The sequence below is a fragment of the Dasypus novemcinctus genome, chromosome 20, assembly GCF_030445035.2.
Source record: "Dasypus novemcinctus isolate mDasNov1 chromosome 20, mDasNov1.1.hap2, whole genome shotgun sequence".
Taxonomy (NCBI): Eukaryota; Metazoa; Chordata; class Mammalia; order Cingulata; family Dasypodidae; genus Dasypus; species Dasypus novemcinctus.
Genome location: NC_080692.1, coordinates 53602402 through 53626875, shown reverse-complemented (window position 1 = coordinate 53626875; position 24474 = coordinate 53602402). Strand labels below are relative to the sequence as shown.

The 24474-nt window shown below is 40.3% G+C and overlaps 1 long non-coding RNA gene across 6 annotated transcripts in view; it reads right to left on the bottom strand.

Moving 5' to 3' along the window:
- Positions 1–19359, bottom strand: part of LOC139437114 (uncharacterized) — a 123743-nt gene extending 104384 nt beyond the window's left edge. For 5 of the 6 annotated variants that reach the window (XR_011646706.1, XR_011646707.1, XR_011646709.1 and 2 more), the window contains exons 1-4: positions 19002–19359; positions 18171–18350; positions 16819–16904; positions 5196–5275 (exon numbers count right to left, since the gene is read on the bottom strand). This is a non-coding gene — a long non-coding RNA (uncharacterized lncRNA). The remainder of the gene's footprint in view (positions 1–5195; positions 5276–16818; positions 16905–18170; positions 18351–19001) is intronic. The other variant, XR_011646710.1, reaches the window with a different exon arrangement.
- Positions 19360–24474: the final 5115 nt, after the last annotated feature.

Sequence of the window (24474 nt, the reverse complement as noted above, 5' to 3'; positions counted from 1 at the left end):
CTTATTTCACTCAACATTATGTCCTCAAAGTTCATCCATGTTGTTATATGCATCTGAATTTCATTTCTTTTAAGAGCAGCATAATATTCCATTGTAAGTAGATAACACTTTTTGTTTATCATTCAGTTGATGGACTCTTGGGCTGTTTCCATATTTTAGCAATTGTGAATAATGCCACTATGAACATTGGGATACAAATGTCCTCTGGCATCCCTGCTATCAGTTCTTCTTGAAGTTACTCCTAGTAGCTTTTTTCCCCCAAAAAATACATCATTTTCCATTAGGGAAATGCAAATCAAGACCACAAAGAGATACCATTTCAAAAATAAAAATAATGAAGAAAATAATAATAATAATAAAGAGATACCATTTCAAACCCACTAGAATGACTTTAAAAAAAAAAACAGAAAATTACACGTGTCGGAGGGATGTGAAGAAATAAGAACACTTGTTCAATGCTGATGGGAACATAAAATGCTGCAGCTTCTTCAGAAAGTTAAGTATCGAATTACCCTATGACCGAGCAGGGACTCAAGCAGATATCTGCACACCAGTGTTCACAGTGGCATTACTCGCAGTTACCACAAACCTAGGTGTCCACCAACTGATAAACAGAAAGACAGAATGTGATATGATACACTCAATGGAATATATTCAGCCCCAAAAGGAAATGAAGTGTGATACAGGGGACAACATGGATGAAACCTGAAGACATCGTGTTGAGTGGAATAAGCCAGGCACACAAGCGCAAATGCTACATGCTCTCACTAACAAGAAATAATTAGAGTAAACAAACTCACAGAGTCAGAATCTAGAAAATAGCTTATCAGGGTAGGGAATGGGGAGTAAAAGCCTAAAACGTGCAGGGCTCCTATCTGGGACAATGGAAACGTTGTGCTAATGGATGGTGGTGACAGGAGCTCGAAATTGTGAATGTAAAACCAGCACTGAATTATATATTTGAATGTGTCTAAATAGGAGATTTCAGGTTATATAGATGTTACTAGAATAAAAGATTTTTTAAAATGCGAGGGCCTGCACAACACAAACAAGGAGCCCTGAACTAAGCTGTGGGCTATAGTTACTAGTGCTATTATGAAGATGTGCCTTCAGCTGTAACAAATGCTCCACACCAAAGCAAGGTGTTAACAATAGGACGGTATATGATGGTATATGCGTGTATTTTATGCATGGTTCTTCTGTAAACCCACAACTTCTCTAATTGGAAAAAAAAAGCACTTAGAACATAAAAATATTTCTTCACCCACATATAAGATAATTTCTTCACAAGGCTGGAAACATTGCTGACCACTACTCTGGACTAATAAACAGGAAGAATTATTACTCAATGTTGATATAAAAAGAGGATTTTAAAAAAACATTCTGGCACAGTTTTCCTACTGATTTGCAATGGCTACAAAGCAAAATAGCATCATTACTCTTTCTGTTTTATTTTGCTGTAAATGAAAAAAATTCCATGGATTCCAAAGTCTTCACTTAGCAGGATTATTGGTTATTTGTCAAACAGAAATAGAGACTTTAAATTCTTTATGTTCGGCAAATTAGAAAAGTTGTTTAGCACAGTTTTTTCTCAGTAACTATCAACCCACGCGGGAGCAGGTTTGTTAAAAGGCTGGTTAGGCTCATGCTGCCTTCACCAGGCGCGGGATGTCGGTGCCCCTTGGCAGAGCAGTCACGGCCATCACTTTTTCACTCTAATAAAGATGACTTCACAGCTACCAGAAAAGTGTCATTTCAATTTAGAGCTGCTCAGTCCAGCCGGCAGGAACAAAATTAAAAGGCAGAGCTAATACAGCCCCCAATAAACAACCAATGTCCTGAAGCTGTGCCAGAGAACTCGATGTCCAGACCCAGAGCCATGCCCTGCGCATCACCGTCGCCCTCGGCCACTGCCCGAGCTCACTCCTGCGGGCGGGCAGCCAGGTGGAGGAGGAGGTGGCCAGAGGCAGGGAGAGCAGAGCAAGGAGTGCGCAGCGACAGGCAGAAGGCGGAAGACATCGAGTCAAGAGCCCCACGTGCTTGTGCAGGGCGCTGCTGTTGCTGTTTAATTAATGGGCAAAGCCCTCGTTTTTCCCTACTGGGCTTTCCCCATATCCAGCCGGCCAGCTGTCTTTGTCCTCGGGCACCAAGGTAAGCAGACAAAACACACACCCTCAGAGAATTACAGGGGTCTGTGCTCTAAACCGTGCTTGCGGGAAGCACCCATAAGACAGAAGAGTCTTCCCCTGGGCCAGGCGGAAGCCCACCGGCCAAGGAGAATAACTTTCTAGCAGGGGCTCTTAACCAGGGGTCCCCGAGCTTGAACTGAAATTCAAAAACCATTGTTCTTGTGGGGACGTGTCGGTGCAGGTGTGACGTGTTTATTAAATAATACACAGAGGAATGTGGACTTGGGAGGGGTCTGTGGTTTTCACCTGACTGGCAGAGGGGTCCGTGGAGCACAAAAGGTTAAGAACACAAAAGGTTTTAGGTATGTACCGCTCTAGAGAGAGGGCACCTGCTCCTCTTGCTGGGAAGAGCCCCGGGAGCTGGGGCGGTAGAGTCACACCTGGAGAAAGGGGCCTCAAGTGTGGCCCTACGGGCTGGGGAGAGCAGATTCCCGAGGGGCCCAGGCAGATAGAGGCCAGCAGCTTCTCGGGACGGCGTCTCAGCTTGATGGTCAAGGGCCAGAGGGGACAGGCGCCATCTTGTGGGCACCTGGCACCAGGATCCAGACCCAACTCTGCCCCTCCAGCCCGCCCACCAGCCGCCGGGAGCTGGACACAATGCACACCTTTCGCTCTGGGCCTTACTTGTTGCTTGGTGAAAGCTTATATTCTAAGCTTATGGAGACTATGTTTGTTTTCCCAATTCAAAATGAGGCAGGAAGTAAATTAAAATAAATTGTTTCAAATGTATTTTTTCACATTTGAGAATGTGTGCCTCCAGTGCATTAAAAGCAGGTATTACTTTGTTAAGCTGTCACTTCTACCCAAACTAATTTACAGATTCAATGCAATAGCAATAAAAATCCCAACAGCCTTTTTTTGCAGCAATCAAAAAGCCAATAATCAAATCTATTTGGAAGGGTAAGTGGCCCCAAATAGCAAAAAAAAAAAAAAAAAAAGTCTTTAGAGAGAAGAATGAACTCAGAGGACTCTCATTTCCTGACTTTAAAGAATATTACTTAGCTACAGTGGTAAATGCAGCATGATACTGATACAAGGACAGAAAGATTGACCAATGGAACCAAATCGAGAGCTCGGGAATTGACCCTCACATCTACAGTCAGGCGATTTTTGACAAAGCTGTTAAGCCCACCCAGCTGGGCCAGAACTGTCTGTCCAATAAATGGTGCTGGGAGAACTGGAGAGCGACATATGAAAGAAAGAGGACCCCCATCTCACACCCTACACAAAAATTAACTCAAAATGGATCAAGGATTTAAATATAAAAACAACCATAAAACTCCTAGAAGTAAATGTAGGAAAACACCTTCAAGATCGTGTGATAGGTGGTAGTTTCTTAAACTTTATGCTCAAATCACAAACAACAAAAGAAAAAATAGATAAATGGGACCTCCTCAAAATTTAATACTTTTGTACCTCAAAGGACTTTGTCAAAAGGGTAAAAAGGCAGCCAACTCAATGGTAGTAAATATTTGGCAATTACATATCTGATAAGGAATCAATATCCATGATATAGAAGAAGATCATACAATGCAACAATAAAAAGACAAAGTATCCAGTTAAAAAATGGGCACAGGACTTGGAAAAGGCAAGTGGCCAAAGAAGAAATACAAATGGCAAAGAAACATATGAAAAAATGCTCAACATCACTAGCAATTAGGAAAATGCATATCAAAACTATAATGAAGTGCCATTTCACACCTATTAGATGGGTCGCTATTAAAAAGTAGAAAACTGTAAATGATGGAGAGGTTGTGGTGAGATAGGAACACTTCTTCCCTGTTGGTGGGAATGTAGAATGGTGCAGCGACTGTGGAGGACTGTTGGGCAAATCCTAAAGAAGGTGAAGATAGACTTTCCACGTGACCCTGCAACACCACTGCTGGTGTCTACCCAGAAGACCTGAGCGCAGTGACACGAACAGACATCTGCACACCGATGTTCATGGCGACATTATTCATGATAACCAAAAGCTGGAAACAACCCAGGTGTCCAGCACTGAAGAATGGATAAACAAATTCTGGATTATACCCATGATGGAATATTATGCAGCTGTAAGAAGAAATGAAGTCGTGAAGCATGTGACAACATAGATGGACCTGGAGGACATTATGTTGAGTGAAGCAAGCCAGACACAAAAGGACAAATACTGTATGATTGCACTACTATGAACTAAATATATTATGTGAAATATGAATATAGGCAGAATTGCATATATAAGACTATCTTTAAAGCTGAACAAATGTAAGTGAATAGTACACAAATGTTAATATCAGACAAAAATAAAACCATATTATTCTAAGTGAAGCAGACCAGACACAGAGTACTACATATGGTATGACTCCTTCTATATAAAATGTAAATACAAATCAATTTTTAAATAGGAAATGAGATTAGTGGTTATGTACATCTGAGGAAGGAATGCTAAAGGGTGTGGAGTCTTTCTTTTTAGAGTACTGAAATTGTTCTAAAATTTTTGAGATGATGAATGTACAACATTATGATTATACTAAAAGCCATTGATTATACAATTTAGATAGAATAGCCAGAAACAGCAGCCATGTACAGTGGGAGAAGCAAAGAGAGACTGAGAGGTAAGGAATTTTCTGTTTGTTTGTCTGTTTTTTATTATTATTATTACTGAAATAATGAAAATTCTTTAATAATGATTGAAGTGATAAATGCACAACTATGTGATTATAGCAAATACCATTGATTCTACACTTGGATGAATTGTATGTTTATTGACATGTATCAGTAAAATTGACTTGTTAAAAAAAGTAGATATTACTTATTTTTAAGACAAACATAAGAAGTCATATAATAAAACAACCCATGTTGATAAGTCATTTCATAAAGAATTCACCATCATTTTATCAGCACACGGACATTCCTGTACCAAAAATGATAGCTGAGGAAGTCCTTCCTTGTGACGGAATTCTGAATTGTGAACAGACTAATGTCAGAGTTCACAGACAATGACAGTTATCGTACAAAGGAAAATACCTTGGAGGGAGCAGATGTAGCGCAGTGGTTAAACGCCCACTTCCCACATGGCAGGTCCTGGGTTCGGTTCCCAGTGCCTCCTGAAAAAACAAAAACAACAAGCAGACAAATGAAAAAACCAACTCAGGGGAGCTGATGTGGCTCCGTGGCTGAGCTCCGGCTCCCCACATTCCAGGTCCTTGATTCAATCCCCGGCCTCGGTACCGCAAAAAAAAAACAAAAAAACTAAGTTGGAGGTAGACTAAAGCAGTCAACACAGAGGGGTAAATGTCCTTATCACATCCAGGACAGACGTTTGGAGTTTCACTGAAGTTTTCAAGAGCTGGGATTAGCTGTTAACATTAGAGTAGGTGATGTAGGTTCAGGAATACTGAGACCAAGAAGAGCTGTGTTCATTGTGTAGTGTGAGGAGCTGGGCACTGGTCCAAGCTAAGAGCGGTTCAGCTTCGGTGCTGAAGCTTCTCGGCACGAGGTGGACTCACCTGGCAGGTGTGGTAACTACAGTGATGCCGACACTCACCTAGCCTGGAGCATCATCGTTAAGGAATTGGGTCCAAACACACACACGGCATACTTCTATTTTTCGAACTATTTATTATCTAAATGATTGTTAAATTTCTCCTGCATAGGAATAAATTTTTCCTGCATAGGTAAAGACATTTAGAACCCAAAATGTGACTTAGAAATGTCATTAGAAGTAAATTTAACCAGTATTTTTAAAAATCATTAAATTTCCAGTCATGATGCATGATGAGATCCATTTCCGTATTTCAAATACTAGAGTTATTTTTACTTTTGAATTTTTGAAAGATGATTATTAGAGAAAAAATTTTCAACAACTCTACATATTTAACAATTGATAATCCATTTACAATGTAACCTTATTTTTCTTCTGTTCTTCTTTCCCTTATCCTTCCTGTGATACGGACATTGACCCTCTCATTCATCCCATGAAGAAAGTGTGATGAGAAACCGTAGGGTAAAATTGAAAACAATCACTTAAATAAATGTTTCCAACATTTATACAGAAATTAGAAAATTGAAATGGAGTTCTGCCTTAACAATAGGTTAAAATATCGCTGTTAGCTTAATAGTTCGCGTAACACTGAAAATAGATGACACAGAGAGGAAACAGGTTTCCACAGGCTGGAAAGTTAATGACCCTTGTGAAGCAGTGACAAAAAGTCATCGCGTGTCATTGGCAAAATTTTACAAGGTTGACGATTGGCTACCGACGTGCGCTCTAGGAAGGTGGCTGAGAAGAGCCAGAGGGTCTTGAACCTGCTGCCTGAGCAGCGAGACCCTGTCTGAACTTCGGTGTCCCCGGGGGCACCACCGAGAAGCCCCCAGGAGGACGGCCCGCCCGAAGCTCCTGGGTGGATCCGCGCAAGGGGGCCCGAATCCCAGGGCAGGCGCTGGCCCGTGTGGAGGGCGGCCGACCTTGCACCCAGAACCCTGCGGACCTGCAGGGCAAACTGCAGCCGAGGGCGGCACAACGAGCGTCTTCCGCCAGCACGAGCTGGTGCGCGCCCGCCGGCGGAGAGCGCCTGGAAGGGCAGGCTTCCTCGCTGAGCCGGGGCTTCCGCGCTGCTCGCGCCCCTTCGCAGTCTTCCCGCAGCCTGCCCCAGGACCGCGATCCGCTTCCTGTCTCTAGACATTAGCCTGCATTTTGCAGAGTTCTATGTAAATGGAATCATTCAGTACGTCCTTTTTTTTTTTTTTGCCTTCACCATCTCCTCCACTCATTCCTCATCATTCCTCATCTCCTCCTTCTTAACACTGGATTATTTTGCAGGAAATTTCAGCCATCGTATGATTTCATCCATGAATACTTCAGTGTATACATTTCTACAAAATTCCTCAATCGTTTCACGCAGTTTTTTAGCTATTTTATTCAAATAAGGATCCAAAGAAGGTTCATGTTGATAGGTCTCTTAATATTCTTTTTTTACTTATTTGTTCATTTTATTTTAAAATAAAGAAACAACTCTCCTTTTCTCCCTCCCTCCATGCCTGGTAATCCCTAATCTCTCTTCCGTTCTTTACAAATTCGCTCTGTCTAGATATTTCATATAAGTGGCACCATACCATATTTGTCATGTGCCTTGCTTATTTTACTCAGCATAATATTTTCAAGGTTCATCTATGTTGCGTGTCTCAGAACTTCTTTCAGAGAATAATATTCCCTTGTGTGTACGTATCGCATCTTTGTATCTGTTCACCTGCTGATGGACACTTGGTTTCTTTCCACCTTTTCACCATCATGAACGCTCCTACTAAGAGCACAAGTGAACAAGTATCTGAGTCTCTGTTTTCAATACCTTTGGGTGTGTATATGGGACTGGATTTGCCAGGTCATATTGTATATCTATATGTAATGTTTTGAAAAGCCACAGTACTGTGGCTACACCATTTTACATTTCTATTTGCAATGCACAAGGCTTATAATTTCTTGACATCCTCACAACACTTATTATTTTCTCCTTAAAAAAAAAAGATAGCCATCACTGTGTATGTGAAATGGTCTCTCACTTTGGGTATGATTTTTATTTTCCTAATACTTAATGATGCTGAGCATCTTTTTCATTTGTTTTAGGACATTTTATATCTTCTTTGGAAAAATGTCTGTTCAAGTCTTTGTCCATTTTTAAATTGCATTGCTTGATTTTTTGTCATTGAGTGGTAAGAGTTTTATATTTTATGGATTGTATTAGTCAAGCAAAGTGGCGCTGATGCAAAATACCAGAAATCTGTTGTCTTTTTTATCAAGGGTGTTTATTTGGGGTAGAGGCCCACAGCTACAGGCCATGAAGCGTAAGGTACTTGCTCACCAAAGGCTGTCGCTGCTGTTGGAGCAAGATGGCCACCGACGTCCACACGGGCTCAGGCTCCCTCTTCCTCGCTTGGCTCCATGGTCCCAGCTTCTTCTAATATCAGCCGTAGGCGAAGCCTCGTCTCTCTCCCAGGGCTCATTTTTCTCCAGGCTCAGCTGCTCTGGTCTCTCCACAAGGTCAGCTGTAGACTCTTAGGCTCTCTCTTCCTGGGGCCTCTGCCTTGTCTATGGAGCATTTCTGTTCCTGTGTATTTACTTCCCAGGGCTCCAGCATCAAAACCTCCAACTCTCTGCCCTGCCCTGTTGTTTTCTCAGTGGCCTACAGACATGGCCCCATCAAAGCCTGACTCATAATTTAGTCAAGTAAAGTGAAGCCTCTGAAGTTAATACAACCTAATGTGCTCAGAGGAACAGACTGGTTCACAAACATAATCCAATATCTATTTTTGAAATTCATAAGCAATATCAAACTGCTATAATGGATATTAATCCCTTATCAGATATATGATTTGCAACTACTTTTTCCCATTTTTGTAAATTGTCTTTTAATTTTCTGGTCAATGTCCTTTGATGCACAAAAGTTTTTAATTTTGATGAAGTCCCATTTATCTATTGCTTCTATTTTTGCTAATGCTTTTTATGTCATACCTAAGAATTCATTGCTAAATACAAGTGCATGAATATTTGCCCCTATGTTATCTAATAAGAGTTTTATCAGATAAATTTGAGTTTTACCTCAAGCTTAGGTCCTTGATCCATGAATTTTTTTATATAGTGAGTGATAGGAGGTCAACTTCATTCTTTTGTGTATGAACGCTCACTGTCACCATTATTATTCAATATTATGCTAAAAGATCTAGCTAGAGCTAGGCAAGAAAAAGAAATAAAATATACCCAAATAGAAAATAAATGAAACTTTTGCTTTCACTGATAATATGATCCTATATCTAGAAAATTGTGAAAAATCCACAACAAAGCTACTAAAACTAATAGATGAGCTCAGCAGAGTGGCAGGAGACAAGATTAATGTGCAAAAATCATAGTGTTTCTATATACTACTGATGAGCAATCTGAGGAGAAAGTCAGAAAAAAATTCCATTTATAATAGTGACTACAACAATCAAATATTTAGGAATAAACTTAGTCAAGGACATAAAAAAATCTGTATTCCAAAAACTACAAAACATTGCTAAACAAATCAAAGAATACCTAAATAAGTAGAAGAGAATTTCGTGTTCATGGACTGGAAAACTACATATCATTAATATGTCAATTCTATCCAAATTTATATATGATTCAATGCAATCCCAATAAAAATTCCCACAGCCTTTTTAGAAGAAATGGAAAACCCAGTTTTCAAATTTATTTGGAAGAGTAAGGGACCCCAAATAGCCAAAAATATCTTTAAAATGATGAACAAAGTTGGAGGACTCTCTTTTCCAGACTTTAAATCATATTACCTATTTACAGTGGTAAAAACAGCAAGGTACTGACATAAAGACAGACACATTGTCCAATGGAACTGACCTGATGGTTCAGAAACAGACCCTCACATCTGTGGTGAAGTGATTTGTTGTTGTTGTTGTTTTCTGAGGTACCAGGGCCTGGGGACTGAACCCGGGACGTCATTGTGGGAAGCCAGCACTCAACCACTGAGCCACATCGGCTCCCCTGAGTTGATTTTTTCATTTGTTTTGCTTGTTGTTTTTTTCAGAAGGCACCAGGAACCAAATTTGGGACCTCCCATATGGGAGGCACGAGCTCAACAGCTTGAGCCACATCTGCTCCCAGTCAAGTGATTTTTGACAAGGTTGTCAAGCCGTCCCAGCTGGACCAGAACGTTCTATTCAACAAATGGTGCTGGGAGAACTGGATATCATATCTGAAAGAGAGAAGACCTCTATCTCACACCGTATACAAAAATTAACTCAAAATGGATCAAAGACCTAAATGTAAAAGCTAGAACCATAAAACTCCTAGAAGAGTGGGGAAATGTCTTCAAGATCTTGTGGTGGGCAGTAGTTTCTTTTTTTTTTTTTAAAGATTTATTTATTTATTTAATTTCCCCCCCTCCCCTGGTTGTCTGTTCTTGGTGCCTATTTGTTGCGTCTTGTTTCTTTGTCTGCTTTTGTTTCTTTGTCCGCTTCTGTTGTCGTCAGCGGCACAGGAAGTGTGGGCGGCGCCATTCCTGGGCAGGCTGCACTTTCTTTTCACGCTGGGCGGCTTTCCTCACGGGCGCACTCCTTGCGCGTGGGGGCTCCCCCACGCAGGGGACACCCTTGCATGGCACGGCACTCCTTGCGCACATCAGCGCTGCGCATGGCCAGCTCCACACGGGTCGAGGAGGCCCGGGGTTTGAACCGCGGACCTCCCATATGGTAGACGGACGCCCTAACCACTGGGCCAAAGTCCGTTTCCCGGCAGTAGTTTCTTATACCTTACACTGGAAGCATGAGCAATAGAATTAAAAATAGATAAATCCTCAAAATTAAATGCTTTTGTTCTTCATCAGACTTTGCCAAAAAAGTATTAGTAAAAAGGCAGCCTACTCAATGGGAGAAAATATTTGGAAACCACATACCTGATACAGTTTTTGTTTGTTTGTTTGTTTTTTAAGATTTTTTTAATTTTTTATTTATTTCTCTCTCCATCCCCACCCCAACTGTCTGTTCTTGGTGCCCATTTGCTGTGTGTTCTTCTGTGTCTGCTTGGATTCTTGTCAGTGGCACTGGGAATCTGTGTCGCTTTTTTCTTTTCTTTTCTTTTCTTTTCTTTTTTTTTTTTTTTGCGTCATCTTGCTGCGTCAGCTCTCCATGTGTGCTGTGGCCACATGGCTGCACTTTTTTCACACGGGGTGGCTCTCCTTACAGGGTGCACTCCTTACACATGGGGACACCCCTGCGTGGCACAGCACTCCTTGCACGCATCAGCACTGCGCATGGACCAGCTGCACACGGGTCAGGAGGCCCTGGGTTTGAACCCTGGACCTCCCATGTGGTAGGCAGACACTCTATCCATTGAGTCAAATCTGTTTCCCCCGATAATAGTTTGATATCCATGTAAGGTAAAGAGATTATACAACTCAACAATGAAAAGACAAGGAACCCAATTAGAAAATGGGCAAAAGACTTGAATAGATAAGTAGCAGTTTGATATTATTGATGAATTCTAAAAAGAAATATTAGATTAGTTTGTAAACTTGTCTTTTCCTCTGGACATATTAGACTGTATTGGACTCAGAGGTTTCACTTTTACTTGATTAAATAATGATTAAGGCTTTGATTGGGCCACGTCAGTAGGACATTGAATCCCTGCCCCTTGGTGGGTGGGGACTAACAGAGAAACCGCACCATAGATAAGGGAGGTTGGAGTTATGAGCTGGAGCCCAGGAAGTGAACACACAGGAGAAGAACACAGAGGAATGGATGTGGCTCCTTAGATGTGGCAGAAGCCCTGGGGAGAGAGACAGAGCCATTTGGCTGATAGTCTACAGCTGGCCTTGTGGAGAGAGCAGAGCAGCTGAGCTGGGAGAGAAACAAGCCCTGAGAAGAGAGGAACCCAAGAAGCCTGAACTCTTGGCAGATATCAGCAGCCTCTTGCTCCAACACGTGGCAACAGACTTTGGTGTAGGAAGTAACTTATGCTTTACGGCCTGGTAACTGTAAGCTCCTATCCCAAATAAATACCCTTTATAAAAGTCAACAGATTTCTGGTATTTGCATCAGCACCCCTTTGGCTGACTAATATGAGATACTTCTCTAAAAAAGAAATACAAATGGTCAAAAAGCGTATGAAAAAAATGTTCAGTATCACTAGCTATTAGGGAAATGTAAATCAAAACTGCAATGAGATATCTCACATCTCAATAGAATGGTCATTATTTTTTTAAAAATTGAAAACTACAAGTGCTGGAGAAGATGTGGCAAAATAGGAACGCTTCTTTGCTGTTGGTGGGAATATAGAATGGTACAGCCGCTGTGGAAGACAGTTTGGTGGTGCCTAAGGAAGCTGAATATAGAAATGCTGCATGACCCAGCAATCCTGTTACTAGAAATACATCCAGAAGAACTGAAAGAAGGCAAACAGACATTTGCATACCAACGTTCATAGAAGCAGTATCCACAATTGCTCAAATATGGAAATAGCCCAAGTGTCTATCAACCAATGAATAGATAAACAAAATATGCTATATTCACACAATGGAATACTATTCAGCTCTAAGAAGAAATGAAATTGGGATGCATCTTATAACACAGATGAACCTTGAAGACATTATGTTGAGTGAACTAAGACACAAAAGAACAAATATTTTACGGTCTCACTAATATGAACTAACTACAATGAGTAAACTCATGAGGTAAACTCTAGGGTATAGGTTACTAGGAGATAGAATGTGGGTTGAGATGGGAGCTGATGCTTAATGTATGTAGAATATTCAAAAAGGTTTATTATAAAAACGTGGACACGAGTAGAGTTTATGGTGACACATTACTGTGAGTATAACTGACACTGCTGATTTATAAATGTGATTGTGGCTGAAAGTGGTAGTCTGTGGATATAAATGTCAATTGAAAGGAAGCTAGAATATAATCTAGGGAATGTATATTATAATGACTTCAGTGGTGGATGAAGATGGTGGTTAATAATACAAATATAAGAATATTCTTTTACAAAGTGTTAAGAACATGGTGATACATGGAACATTACAACTAATGTAACTTATGGATGATAGTTAACAGTAATGTAATATTTTGGTAGCAGTGGCAAAGAAGACATATCAATTTTAAGGGACAATAATAGGTGGTTATAAGGGGGTATGGGATTTTTCCTTTTGGAGTAATGAAAATGTTCTAAAATTGGCTGAGGTGATGACAACACCACTCTGTGATGAAGATGGGAGCCAGTGAATGTACATTTTCAATGGACTGTACAGAGCATGGGACTGTATAACACAGGAAAGCCAGTGGTGGAAGATGGACTGTGGTTCACAAAAAAAAGATGAGAACATTCTCTCATGAACTGTAACAAATGTATTATACTAATACCAGATGTTAATAATTGGGTGGGTTTGGGAGAAAATAACACAAATGTAACACATAGGGTATAGTTAGTAGCAATACTTTGATTTCATAGTTTGTAACAAATGTTTCACAACACTCTAAGGTGTTGGTGGTTAGGTGATGTAAGGGAGCCTTGTATAATGATGTGCATGTTTGTTTTATAAATGCACAACTCTTACTATACACGTTGTTTATTGATGTTCAAGTATGAAAGATATGCTTCAATAAACTTTTATTTTAAAAAATCAATTGAACATAGAAATGTGGGTCTATTTCTGAACTTTTGATTATATTCCTCATACCAGTACCACACTGTTTTGTTTACTGTCATTTTATAAGTTCTGAAAATGGATAGAGTAACTTGCTTTTCTTTTTCAAAATTGTTTTGGCTATTCTAATTCCCTTGCAATGCCACATGAATTCAAGGATTGGCTTTTGCAAAAGCTGCTGCTGGCATTTTGATAGGGACTTTTGAATCAGAGATCACTTTGAATAGTACTGATATCCTAACAATATTAAATTTTCCTATCCATGAACACAGGATATCTTGTCATTTATTTAGATCTTTAATCTCCTTCAGGAGTGTTTACTGCTGCACCTCCTTGTTTAAATTTATTCTTCGATATTTATTCTTTTAGATGCTATTGTAAATGGAATTGTTTTCTTGATTTCTTCTCCAGATTGCTCATTGCTAGTGTGTAGAAAACACAATCGGGTTTTTTTGCATTGATCTTGTATGCTGCAACTGTGCTTGATTCATTTATTAGCTCTAGCAACCTTCTTATGGATTTCTTCATATTTTCTCTATATAAGATCATGCCATCTACAAATGCAGACAGTTTTATTTCTTCCTTTCCAATCTGGATGCCTTTCATTTCCTTTTCTTACCTAAAAGCCCCGCTCTGCCTAGGACTTTTAACAAAATGTTGACTAGCAGGGCGAAGCCAGGCATCCTTGTCAGATCTTAGCAGGGAATTTCTCAGTGTTTCACTATTAAGTTGGATGTTAGATGAGAGTTTTTCATAAATGGTCTTTATGTTGAGTGAGTCCCCCTCTATCTCTAGTTTTCTGAGTATTTTAATCATAAAAAGGTATTTCATTTTGTTAAATATCTATTGAAATGATCACATATGTTTTTCCCTCCATTCTTTTAATGTGGTGTACAACACTGATTGATTTTTGGTATGTTGAACCACCCTTGAATTCCAGGCACTTGGTGGCATATAACCCTTTCTTTTATTATTTTTTATTTTTATTTTTTATTTTTTAAGGTACCAGGACCAGGAATTGAACCTGGGGCTTCATATGCAGGAGGCCAGCACTCAACCTCTGAGCCACATCCATTCCCCTGAGTTGGCTGCTGCTTCTGTTTGCTCATTGTTTGCTTGTTGTTTGCTCATTTTGTGTTTGCTCATTGTCTGCGTGTTGTTTTTTGCTCATTGTCTGCTAGTTGTCTGCTCATTGTTCATATGTTTTCTTTAGGAGGCACAGGGAACCAGACCTAGGAGGAAGGCACTCAACTGCTTAAGCCACATCTTCTCCTGTATAATCCTTTTAATGTCCTGTTGTATTGAGTTTTTTAGTCTTTTGTTAAGGATTTTTATATCTATACTGATAATGGAAAATAGCCTATAATTTTATTTTTTGTGCTGTCTTTATCTGGCTTTAGTGTAACTATAATGCTGGCCCTATAGAAAAATTAGGAAGTGTTTCCTTCCCTTCAAATTTTTGGAAGAGTTTGAGCTGGATTGGTTTTAATTCTTCTTAAATGTTTGGTAGAATTTACCAGTAAAGTCATCTGTCCCTGGACTTTTCTTTAATGGAAGGTTTTTGGTGATTGATTCAATCTCTGTACTTGTTATAGATCTCTTGAGATCTACTTCTTGTGTCAGTTTAGGTAATTTGGTTGCTTCCAGAAATTTGTTCATTTCATCAAGATCATCTAGTTTGTTGACATGTAATTGTTCATGGTATCCTTTTTTAATTCTTTTTCTTTCTGTAAGATATGTAATGATGTCACTATCTTCATTTCTGATTATTTGCATTCTCTCCCTTTTTTAGGTCTAGCTGTATCTTTGCAAAGTTCAATATAAGTTAGCAAACAACAAAATTTTAGTTTTGTTGGTTCTCTCAATTGTTTTTCTATTCTTATTTCATTTATCTTCATTATAAACTTAATTATTTCCTTCCTTCTGCTAATTTTGGGTACTTTTTGAGCCAAGCCTTTTAAAATAGGCCAGTATTCTCCATTCCTTTACCCTTTCCACTTGTTAGGTACAGAAGACAACGAAGTCAGGAAACCTTACTTTTAGTATCCAATTAACATAGAGCATGTAGCACATATGAAGAGCTAAGTGCATATTATCATTACACTATTGGAAACTATTATCAAATGCAAAAAAGTAAGTTTTTACTTTAAACAATTCTTAAATTTCTATTCTTGAAAACTTTTTCTAATCCTTAGATTGAACTTCCCATTGCTCTACCTCACCTATGTAGTCCATTTTCTACACTCATCCACAGCAAAAACTAAAAAGAAGTAAACTCAATTAAAATTCAGTATCTATCCACAAGACGCTGGAGATGTTTTGTAGAAAAACTGCCTGGAATGGCAGAAATTATCCAAAGAATTTACATTTGAAAAAATCATTATCTGGACTACTCATTTTCCTGAGAAGTATGTATCCTAAAATTTCAGACCCACAATTAGAATTAGTAGTGGACAAAAATTAAATGAGCTCAAAATGAGTGTCTTGGCCTTGTCCTGTAGAGAAAACATTGTAACAAATGGCGTGTGAGGAGGATGTTCAGGATTGCCACACATGTGTAACGGCTGCCGGAACACTGAAATCCACATCTCTTCAGCACAGAGGATAAAATCGACAAATGTTCAAATCATGTAAAAGCATGTGCACAAACGTGCCCCTGGGTCAACCAAGTGCAAGTAGCAAGGTCCCTCTACCTGATTCTGTACTCAAGAATTATTTTAAGTTAAAACAGGGCAAGAGAAGGGGAAGTAAACTGACTGCAGATGGTTTGGGTGGATGCCAGCCGGTCCCCCTGCGCGAGCTGCGCCCGGGCCTGCTGTGTGGGGCGCAGCAGCACTGCTCCCGCAGGGGGCAGCTGAGAGGGTCCCTCATGCCAGTCAGCTAATACTGGGGCTTCAAACTGCAGCCAGATTGCCAGACCACCCTTGGTTGTCTTCCCGATGTCCTTAGGAGGTAGACTGAGCAGAGAGGTTTAAAACAACGTCCAGGACCAGCCTGTATGCCAACTGAGAAAAGTTTTTAAAATGCTCAAGCCTTACGAAACTCTCACTTTTTTCTCCCTAAAATACCAGCCTAAATTTTTCCATCTCTCACAGTCTGCGGAAAACAAACGTTTATTCAGTGCCTACAAGGACACAGGCACAGCCTTTGCTGATGAGGACAAAACCGTGAGCAGAACAAAGTCCCTGCTCCCTTGGAATGATACTCTGTGGTGTGGACACAAAGCAAGTGAACAGAGAATCCGGTGGTGGTAAGAGCTATTGGGGGGCAGGAATCAGGGTGCATGGACGGAGCGTGACGGGGATGGACAGCCTGGACAGGCCACAAACCCCGGGGGCGACTGAGCTCTGAGCCGAGATCTGAATAAAGCAAGGGCGGAAGTCACATGAATCGGCAGGGTCTTCCCGCAGAGGGGACAGCTCACCTTCTCTAGGTGTCTAGATCTGGACACCTTGACTCACCGAAAAAGACTTTACGATGCTCCGAAGACAACTACTCATTTTGTATCTTCCTCAGATGAACATTGTCAGATTGAATTCTTGGCTATCTGTGTAGACAGAGACATAGTGGAACTTTCACAGAGGCAGACCAGAGATTCTCTACCAGACTTCAGAGCCGAAACAGTTCAAACACATGACAATGATGAATATCAGTCGATGCGGAAGAGTACCCAAGAGTAGCACAAATAGGTGCGATTCACAAAACTAAAACCCTGAGAGCAGATTTTCAGGGGAATCTGTGTTTTCTCATGTGGACACTATGTCACTGTCTTACATGGATACTTATTTTCTTTTGCAAGCAATACATTCAGGAAGCCTGATGAGGTTGAGAAGGCTAAATGAGTAGAGAAAAGATAGCAAATGTGCATGGATGAATTCCAATTTTATCAGGAGAACTAAATGTTTATAGATCTAATATCCTTTAAAATTATTTCAAAGGCTTATAACTGTCCTTTACATTTTGAACCTGAGAATAAACTCACACAAGAATGAAAACTGGAAAACATAAATTGCAGTTTTCAAAATGGCTGTATTAGAGCTAAAAAGTCATAGATATTTAGCAGATTAATCCACTCAGAATCAACCCATTTTCTTGCACCTCAGAAACTAACTCTTGATTTCTCTACTTCAAAATAGAACTTGTACTTGATTTCAACTTGAAGAGTTAAATTATATTTTATAAGCCTTTAAACTGCTCATATTTTATAATTCAGGAAAATGTTTTTAATTCATTGGACTCGCTCCCTGAGGCAACCTTCTAAGAAAGCCTAAATCCTGATGCATATGAAATCTAAAGGCATTAGCCCATCTTAATTAATCTGAAAATATCAGCTAAGGAAGCTTCAGGAAACAACAAAACAAGGCAATTCCTAAGCAATAGTCCCATTAAAGAGCATGAGAGGCACATTCATGGTTAAGAGTTCAGACCAAGAAACCAGATGGCTGGAGGCCAGCCCAGCTCTGCCACGTACCACCTGGCCTCCTTCAGCGACTCGTGGTCTGTGCCCAATTGCCCCATCTACAAAATGAGGGCAGTAACAGCCCTCCTTCCCAAGAGGGATGCTCTGAGAAATGAATGAGTTAACCTCCTTGAGCGCAGACAGATGCTCGACACCCACTATGCGCTGTGGTTCTTGGCATCACTGGGAGTGCAGGGTTTTTGAGACACTTAAACAAGGTAATTTATTTACGACATGTACATTACCTGCTGCAATGGTAATATCTAATAGGAGCATTATTACCACCCAGACGCCTTTCCCTGGCCTGTCATTTGACAAATCCTAATATAAAAACTAAGAAAAAAAAAATCTCACCAGGTGGATCACAAGCCCACGAGCTCTTCGTATGGAAAACTCACTCCAGACTTCGGGGATCAAGAACCTGTGCCGCGAGGTGCACCACGTGTTCCACGTGCCTGTTCTGAGCAGGAGGCTGAGGCAGTTATTTAGAGACTCTCTTTCTACAGTCATGCCTAAATTCAATTTCTTGTATTTCTATAAACCATAAAGACAACAAAAATATTAGCTGACAATAATGGAACCTACACTGTGAAATGAAAACGGTGCAGTTTAGTAACCTGAGGCTGTCTGCACACTGTGCTGTGGTGAACCTTAGGTGTGGAAATGATGTGGGCTATGGGTGGCAGGCTCTTTGTCTCTTCAGAGATAACCTAAACTATCTTTGACTTGTGGGTGTGGGATGATGAAAGGTTGCCGTCCTGCCCTTGGTGAGCAGGAGACAGTTTAACAATGCAAGGTCTATAAACTTTAAGTATTCAGGGGAAATGCAAAGCAAATATGCTAAAAGCTTATCGAATGCCTGAGGTCCATGCTAAAAGCTTACTAAGATGTGGAAATATATGCTAATTCAAGCCTATTGAGAAAGAAACAAAAGAACCATTTGGCCTTTCCTCTCTGTATAAAAGGGACTAAAAAGTCTTGTTCGGGGCTCAGGATTCAAACAGAAAGTTCCCGAGTCCAGCCGGCCGTCAATAAACGTCAATAAACCATTTTTCCTTCTCAAAATCATTCCTGAGTCCTGCCCTCTCTATACTCAAGTAATTGAACTTCTCTCAAATTCTACAACAGTAATAGCCCCCGACTACTGGTTTTCAAGTCTTCCGCACCAGGGAGTCAGGAACTCACCTTCAGTGGATGAGGGAAAACGTGCCCCGCTGGTCTCGCTTGACTTCTTTCCCTCGTTGCCGGCTCCTGTTGGTTGGCTCTCTTTTCATCTCCCCTGCCTGGTCTGGTCCCAGCCCGGCACTTGATTGAATACTGATTGCAGACAGCTCTCATTTCCATCTACATCTCCAACTATCAGTGCTCAAAATTGCAAATAATTTAAGGTCAGGGGAGGGATGGATCTTCCCTCTACTTTTAACAAAATCTGTGGAATATGCACCTTGAGATATCACCAAAAACAGTTTCTCTCCACTTGCACAATGCTAGACGTTCTGTCTTTCTGTCCTGAGGAGTCTATTGTCTTCATTTCTCCTCACTCATTAACTCATTCAGTAAATATTTACTCAGTGCTTACTGAAATTCCCTAGGCTGGCGAGATACGACAATGAACAACAAAGAAACTTGAAGCTTTAGAGTTAATGATATTTACAAGAAGAGTAAATCCAGTCTCATGATTTATAGGAAAGGTAGAAAGCTCACATTTAGGTAAAAGCCAAAGTCTTGGTTTTTATAATGTTTTCTGAGTATTTTTATATCAGACATCCTTTTTAGGAGTTGCAGCCTGTTCTGAAAACCTCGAAAGCACATACCACGTTGACTGTATACCCAGAGGGCCACTGTTCAAAATAAACAAATACCATGACGTGGCAGGCAGCAGGCTGCCAAAGTTGTGAGATGAACTCGGGTGAAGTCATGGCTGTTAGACTGGTTTTACATAATTATCTGTAAGGCTCACCTTGCTATTTCAACAGGTTTTTAAATAAAGCTTCTCAAGTCATAACTGCATTATCCTCATGCAAATAAACTCATGCAAATAAATATCCCCTCATCTATTTACACTTAGCTCAGTTACTTAACAAAGCACAATCATCTGAAAAGGCAAAAGTAGAATGTAATGCAAAAAAAATGTGGATAAGAAAATGCTTTAGAAGAGGGCCTACCACCAGCACAGGAGGGGAAACGAGAGGTTAGCATATCTTGCATCCATGTGCTGAAGGCGCAATGATGACTATTTCTCAGCTAAAGACAGATTAGAATCATAAAGGTATTATTTCAGAATGATAATGGTTTAGCTAATTTAATTTGCATTGTATCTAATGGGATTACTTCCAAATTTTTTACTGTTAATTTTTATCACCAAATATTTTATGAAATTGTGTTTAATCTTGTATTTCCATTACTGTATGTGTATGTACATGTATTTGTAACATAAATACATATAGATACTCAATATTCTCATCTTATGTTTTATTGCTGGGAAGACCCTTGACTAAGTTATATAAGAAATTACAGAAACAATTGAGCAAAGGATATAGATATTAATGGAAGCAATATGTGCAGGCAATTCCAAGTTTGGGTTTTTGCCAACGTGCATGCAAACAATGAAAGTAATTTGTTTTATATGCACAGAATACTTTTCCAAAAGTATCATTAAAAGTTCTATACTCACAAGTAGAGAAAGTGAGGATAAGTTTAAGACAAGGGATTAATTAGCCTAGGGCTAAAGTATAATTCTCTGCTTTTATTTCAGTACATTTCTATTTGACCATTGTTTAAAGGACAAGGGGAAGGCATCCAGGACATTCAGGAGAAGAAAAAGGAAAACGTGGGTCACAGCCCAAGAGGATGAGAATGGTGCCAAGGGCGCCAGCAGTGGTGACAGCACGTCCGGTGGAGCACAAGCCCAGCAATCGCATGACGCCTGCTCCGTCTTCCGGGCCCTTCCTCGGCCGCTCCCTGCCTCACACCCTAGTCTCCAGCGGCTTTAGGAACATGCTGCTTCCTGCCGCTGCCCTGCTGATCCTTGCATTACCGCGTGTGCGCGCTCTTCCTCCTGGGGTGGGAGTGCTTGGCCACCCTCTCTTCTCTTACCCTGTTCCTGTACGTTCTTCAGCCTCAGCTCAGACACCTCCCAGTGCTGGTTTGTCAGAGGGGTGGGGTGGGGTGGGGCAGGTGCTTGGACTCCCCATGGAACTGGGGGGAAGGTCTGGGGGGGAGCAGGTGAACACTGGGGATTGGCGGGTACATGGTTAAACCCACGATGTTGGAAATGCTCTGTTGGCAACATGGCAATGAGGGCTGCTGGTTTGGGGTGTTGGGTGGGGGGCATTCAGGACAGGGCGCGCCTGGGGCAGGCTTCCAGGGAGTGTGTGAGTGATCATCTTGCCATCGTGTGTTGTATCAGCAGGTGGAGACCCACATAACCAGTGGCAAGGTGGTGGACTCCCATCCTGGAGACTCGCTGTGTTCTCAAACAGAGGGGCAGGATTCTCTCGGGAGCACGGGCAGTTCCTAATAGGGGAGGACGGACCACTGTGTCAAGCCCTCAGTGTTGTTCAAGTAACTATGAAACTTGTCCTCCAAGGAGTGACGCCTGGGGGTTGCTGTGGGTCCCAAGAGGAGGGGGAGGGAGGAATAAAATAGAAGGGGCATTTTGGGGGTGAATGGCTGTGTTCTACCTGATCTTGCTATGATGGATATAAGCCATGTTAAATTACATCAAATTCTGTAAAAGTGTATGGTCCAAAATGTAAACTATAATGTAACCATTAACCATGGTTAGTAGCTGTTTCAATTTGTGCACATCAGTTGTAACAAATGTACCATTAACATATAAAATGTTATTAATAGGGGAAGGGGGAAAAGGGGGAGGATGTTGGGTATATGGGAGTCCCCTGTATTGGGTACATGGCATTTCTATACCCGAAAACTTCTCTGAAGACCAAATGAAGAAAGACACTGGAGGAATAAACAGAAGAAAATGTCATTGTACACATGGACAACAGCTCTTATAATGATGAAAGGCAAAATGTCAAAAAAAATGTTTAATATTTTTTCTTTATTTTTCTTTATCCCAATATTTTTAAAAATCATTTTCTTTCCTTTCTTTGCTCTCCAGAAAGCTACAAAAAGCCAAAATACTGTTTGGTTTTAAGATGACTGATATGACTCCTTATCTCTATGAAAATTTAATGGGATAAATTGTGGAGAGGGAAGGACTCTAAAAGAAAGCAAAATGTGTTATTGTTTCCCTTTTCCTTTCTTTTTTTTTAACTTTATTTTTAAAGAAGTTTTAGGTTATAGGAAAGTTACATTGATAATATAGGGGATTCGCACATACCCCCACACACAGACATTTTCACCTATTAATAACATCTTACATTAGTGTGGTATGAAGCAAAATGTTTGTTTTTTATCTTTTTTAAAGTTTCGGTATGCAGTGTATGAAGTTTATTCTTTGCCTTACCTTAGATTGAAAGGAAGAATGAAGAATGAAGAATGAAGCAAAACGTTTCCCTCCATACACCAGAGAATTACACACATTTTATTTTAACAAGAGGAGAGGAATTTTTGTTTTGTTTTGTTTTACCTTTTAAAGAGAACTTTTTTCTTCATCTCACTTATTTTATCTTCTGGGAGAAAAATCAGCCAGTCACTATTCTATATGCCCTGTGGGTAACCCTCTTGTTGTTGGATTTGAATTCTATTGCAATAGTTTCCCCCAAAAGCCATTACTATTTTACTTTACATAAGTTATTTGGAGCTAAGTTTCTGAAGACAATAAAATACATTCAATTCAATTCTGAAAAGATTTATTGAGCTCCCTCTAGGAACAAAGCACTATGTGAATGCATAGATTAATAAAACACCATGGCAGCCTTCCAGCCACTCACAGTCCAGCAGATAAATTCAGCACAGCATGCCATAAGTTCTGTATGAGACAATAGAGTACTACTGCGTTTGTGCTGCCATCAGAGTACTTAGCCTAACGTGCCTGCCCAGGTCCTGGCAGCAGCCTCCCTTCTGACTCTCAACTACCCTGACTTAGAAACAGATTCCACCGAAGTTGGTTGTTTGTTTTCTTTAGAGGTTCATTTGCCCCAACACCAGACTCCAGACTCCAGACGTCAACACCCTCCTCGTGCCTCCCCGCAGATGCCTCCCCGCGCAGGGGCCAGCGGCCTTGCGGGGCCTTCCTGGCAGAGGAGAAGGTGCAGGAGCGCTCTGCTCTCTAAATAACCACACTGATAACACTCTCTCTTCTGTCTGGGAATGTTCTCTTTAACAACTGAGTCCACAAATTTAGGAGAGATGGGTACATTTGGTAAGATTGGAAGGTGTTACCACTGTCAGCCAGATGTTGGATTTACCAAGTCGTTGTCCTCTGCGTCCCCCTCCCCTCCTCCTCCAGCCCCGCCCAGGTTCCACTCTGCGTCCTCCTGACCTCTTCAGACTCAGAAAGGGGAGACCCTTTACGTCGAGACTCCCCCCAGAATAAGCCTGCCTTTTTCTGTCTGTCTGCCTATTTATCTATCATCTATCATCTATCTCAATCTATCATCTATGGATCTATTATCTATCTAGCTACATCTGTCTATCTATATCATCCATCTACATCTATCATCCATCTGTCATCTACCTATCATCCATCTATATCTATCAATCATCTATCATCTATCATCTATCTGCCTACTTATCTATCATCTGTCATTTATCTATCCTCGATCTATCATCTATCTATATCATCTATCATTTATCATCTATCTATATCTATCATCTGTCTCTCTCTTATTTTCTGCAGATGCACTTGCAACGTAACAATTAGCTAATCCAAGAAAGTAATCTCTGTGAAACGAAAAATGAAACCATTTACTTCTACCCCTTACCCCCTGCCAACAATCTTTTCTTCCAAACAATATGGATTTATTCTAAAATCCATTCCTCTTGTTTTCTACTTACCACCCACCCAGTTTCAATGGTAGGACTATTTCGAGTTAAATGGTGGGCCTGTGCCACACTAACAATTAACAAAGGAGTTAAACGTAGGGACATGGAGTTTCATGGTCATTCATATCATGCTATGGAAAAGAGGAGCCAATAAGTCTGTGCACAGCATGTAACAACATGGAGGAACATTAATCAGAAAAAAAGAGATAGTAATAAATCAAAGACTCCCTGCTTTGTCCTTGCTGAAAGCCCTTTCTTGGTAAATCCAATACAGCTTTATATACGCTCTAAGGATTTGAACTTGATCCCCTAGGACATTTCTCAAAAACATTACCATTGCCTCTGACTCAAAAACAACTACTGAACTCTATTTTTGTGGGGGAAAAAAATTCTGTAATAATATAATTTAAGACACGTCATAGAAAAAATGAAGAGAAATAATTTTCAAAGGGGGGCACTGAAAGAAAGTTTCTCTTGTAATAAATGTTCACATTCAGATATCTTGTAAAAAAGGTAAAGATATTCTACTGATGTTGGGAATTTTTCTTGTTCTTATATTTAGGAAAAAAAAATTCATATCAACTCACCACTTTTCTCTTAAGCTAAAATTTTACCTGAGAACTAAGTTAAAATGTAGGGACAGTTTGTGCTGGATTCTACTGCAATAAGTTCATAAATATTTGATCTTGCATGCAAATACACGTAG